The following is a 4,526-nucleotide window of genomic DNA, read 5'->3' on the forward strand; positions in this document are numbered from 1 at the left end:
AGGCATATTCTTAGATCTTTCTAAGTCTTTTGATACTGTTGATGATGAGATTCTATTAAATTAGGAATAAGAGGCATAGCACACTTACATGACAGAGTACAAGGAACAGAATCATTACAAGTCTCAAGTAAGGGTTTAATGAATAATTTATCAGAACCAAAAATACATCAATATAGGAGTTCCCCCAAGTAGAATATTAGGACCAAAACTGTTCCTAATATACATAAATTACTTTCTTAACAGTATCAGTCTCTTCGCTTATGATAGCATTATTATGGTCACTAAGAAAACAAAAGAACTCCTTACATAGAAACCAAATGAAGCACGGAAAGAAGTTTTCTTTTGGTCTGCATACAATAAAGTGACACTGAACGTAAAGAAAAGAGATGTTATGAATTTCAGTTTGAAGAGGCAAAATAACGTTGTTAAATCAAATGTAAATGGCACCAATATATACTGTGTAAAATACACGGAATTTCTATGATTGAGTATTGACTCTCAACTGAGGTGGTGAGAACACAAAAAGATACTGGCAAACAGGATGTCATCACCATATTATGCGCTTTGAGTTTAAAATTGCTACACCATGAAGAAATGCTGATGATAAACGGGTATTCATTGGACAAATATATTATACTAGAACTCACATGTGAGTACATTTTCACGCAATTTGGGTGCATATATCCTGAGAAAACAGTACCCAGAACAACCACCACTGGCTGTGATAACGGCCTTGATACCTAGGCACTGAGTCAAAAAGAGCTTGGACGGCGTGTACAGGTACAGCTGCCCATGCAGCTTCAGCACGATACCACAGTCCATCAAGAGTAGTGACTGGCGTATTGTGACGAGCCAGTTGCTCGGCTACCATTGACCAGACGTTTTCAATTGGTGGGAGATCTGGAGAATGTGCTGGCCAGGGCAGCAGTCGAACATTTTGTGTACCCAGAGAGTCGTGCATTATCCTGCTGAAATGTAGGGTTTCGCAGGGATCTAATGAAGGGCAGAGCCACGGGTCGTAACACATCTGAAATGTAACGTCCACTGCCCAAAGTGCTGTCAATGCGAACAAGAGGTGACCGAGATGTGTAACTAAAGGCACCCCATACCATCACGCCGGGTGATACGCCACTATAATGATGACGAATACACGCTTCCAATGTGCGTTCTCCGCGATGTCGCCAAACATGGATGCTACCATCATGATGCTGTAAACAAAACCTGGATTCATCCGAAAAAAATGACGTTTTGCCATTCGTGCACCCAGGTTCGTCGCTAAGTACACTATTGCAGGCGCCCCTGTCTGTGATGCAGCGTCAAGGGTAACCGCAGCCATGGTCTCCGAGCTGATAGTCCATGCTGCTGCAAACGTCGTCGAACTGTTCGTGCAGATGGTTGTTGTCTTGCAAACGTCCCCATCCGTTGACTCAAGGATCGAGACGTGGCTGCACGATCAGTTCCAGCCATGCGGATAAGATGCCTGTCATCTCGACTGCTAGTGGTACGAGGCCTTTGGGATCCAGCACGGCGTTCCGTGTTACCTTCCTAAACCCACTGATTCCATATTCTGCTAACAGTCATTGGATCTCGACCAATGCGAGCAGCAGTGTCGCGATACGATAAAGCGCAATCGCGATAGGCTACAATCCGACCTTTATCAAAGTCGGAAACGTGATGGTACGCATTCTCCTCCTTACACGAGGCATCGCAACAATGTTTCACCAGGCAACGCCGGTCAACTGCTGGTTGTGTAGAGAAATCGGTTGGAAACTTTCCTTATGTCAGCACGTTGTAGGTGTCGCCACCGGCGCCAACCTTGTGTGAATGCTCTGAAAAGCTAATCATTTGCATATCACATTCTTCCTGTCGGTTAAATTTCGCGTCTGTAGCACGTCATCTTCGTGGTATAGCAATGTTAATGGCCAGTAGTGTAGTAAACAGTCTTACTGTAAAGATCTGTTCGAAACATTGGCGATTTTAACTACACAAAGTGAACAAATTTATCAGTCATGAACATAAAAACATAATCTTGCTAATATCTGTCCTGCAGAATATGTAAAGGGTTTCACATTCAGAAATCTTAAGCGGATTTTGATTGTTTGCGAGAAGATTGTGTTATGTCTCGTGTAAGTAGGAGAAATGCCGACCTGAATGAGTCGGAATTTGACAGCGGCAGACCGCGACGGAGGTTTATAGTTCATCATTTGCTGCTCACTGTGGTCGGTATGCCACAACTTAATGTCCTACGAACGTGAAATCAATGGTTTCGGGAGGGTCACACCCAACTCTACGCTGGATCTCATTCTCCCCCTCCCCCCCCCCCTTTCCCCAAGTCTAATATTGCCCGAGAGGTTAAACATAATGTTGGCTGGGTTGTGTGGGCTCATACAAGTGCGTCACGGACCTTGAGTTAATAATGTGGGGCCAAATCACCCACAAATTTAATCATTTATTCTTCCTGATCTACTGTGTGCGAAGAATAACTAAAAATTCATTAATTGTTATCCATCTTCGTGTTACAAAATGGCTCTGAGCACTGTGGGACTTAACATCTGTGGTCATCAGTCCCCTAGAACTTAGAACTAGTTAAACCTAACCAAACTAATGACATCACACACATCCATGCCCGAGGCAGGATTCGAACCTGCGACCGTAGCAGACGCGCGGTCTTCGAGTTACAGTTTGAATGGTTATCAATGTATTAAAATGCTTTAAAGTCTCTAACTCCATAGTTTTATTATACACCTTCAACAGTAAAAGTACTAGGCACAGCATACTTTACTTTGGAAGCAGTAACTATCCGACTACGTCGATAACCCGACAATTTCGTTCCTACAGTTTCATACACTGAAAGAAAAGAAAAAAAACGCTGCTGTGCATGGCGTGGACACTCTGCTGGCCCATGGAATTTATAAAGCAGAATAAATAAGGAGGAAATAAATCCAGACATCACATGATCTCCCGATTTTCATACAAGAGATCTACGTTAAGGGTGACGTATACCGCGTTCGTCTACAAGACGCGATCTACTGGCCGCTCAGAGTGCATGCCGCTCGTGTGACTCATGTGACCTCTGTCCATAGAAGGTGAGCCGTCTTATTAAGCCTGGCTAGCCTCGTGCCCGACCCTACAGCTGCGGGGTGTCACTGAAAGACTGCCACCAAGTACGCAACTCCGTCAAGTACTGTATACCACGAAACGACACAACACTTCACGTTCATCTTTCTTTATCTCAGTCATCTGTTGCGATGTCAAACGTGTGATGTCGCATGGACACCGTAGATTCCACTGTTCGCAGAAGGAAACTGTGTTCCTATAAGAGCCCATGACGTAACTGGGCAATATGAAGTGCTACTGTGTTATTGTTATTTTTGTGATAGTGTCATTTTTTTGTTGATTCTGTGCGATCCCAGAGGATATTATTATGCTATGAAAGAATTGTCACAATCACCGGAGGTATCGGTTTTCGATATTCATGAAGCACGCCATTCAAGCCTATCGGAACTGTAGCTCTCCCAGCGGATGACATAAACATAGTGAAAAATAGACATATGCACTATTTGCACTTGGATAACACTTCTTCGCTATTTTACATAAATCTGTGAACTATTCTTCAGATTAAATTTGCAGCAAGTTTAAATGGAAACGAAAAAGGTTAGTGACAAACCTTAGATTTTCAAATCTAAGTTAAAAGGCTTTCTCGTGGCACCGTCCTTGTTTTTTAAAGTACAGCATTCTCGGAATATGAGGGGGCCCTTCGTCGTGATGTGTAACTAACATATAGGCTTTTTTGTGTTGGGAATTGAAAACCCACGAAGTCAAGATCGCACATGAAATCTTCTTTATTTGAATTGATTACTAGTTTCGGCTAACAATCTAGCCACCTTCAGATCTAAGATGTAAACCAGATTTTTCCCCGTGCTAGCAAAATACAACATCTTACAGAATTGTACATAATGTTATAGCACAAATTAATTAAAGAATACACACCATAAAACATTCTTGATTAGTGTCGGTGCCATTACAGCTTCACACATCGTTAAAATCTTTCTTAAAAGGCTGACATCCTTACAAGGCATAACCAAAAACAGCTTTTCATCGTTCATGGCCAGTGTAATTGAACGATGGTCTTAAAACTGAAAATATACATCAGTATAGATCAGAGGCAGTGAAAATACAACAATATTTGCATAAAAATACTATTCTTTTGACACGTGCTTTCTCACACTTTTACATGCTTTTCAGTTTAATAATCTGTTGTTATTAACATTAATACCACAATGACGCAAAATTTTTCTGTCATTAGGTCCACTTCAATTACGGCCCATAATGTTGCTTGCTAACAATGTTCCTTATAATTTTGTTCGTTGTGTAGACATGTATCAAAAATAAAAATATTTTGAGACAGTGGCTAAGACAGGCAATCCATTGTAAAGTATCAGTACGATAAAAGTGTTAGATAACATTACATCGTTTGGTTTATATAACGTCAGCAAATTCCTGTCATCTAGTTATTATCGTTAAAA

This window comes from Schistocerca americana, chromosome X (genome assembly GCF_021461395.2).
Source record: "Schistocerca americana isolate TAMUIC-IGC-003095 chromosome X, iqSchAmer2.1, whole genome shotgun sequence".
In the NCBI taxonomy this organism is placed as follows: domain Eukaryota; kingdom Metazoa; phylum Arthropoda; class Insecta; order Orthoptera; family Acrididae; genus Schistocerca; species Schistocerca americana.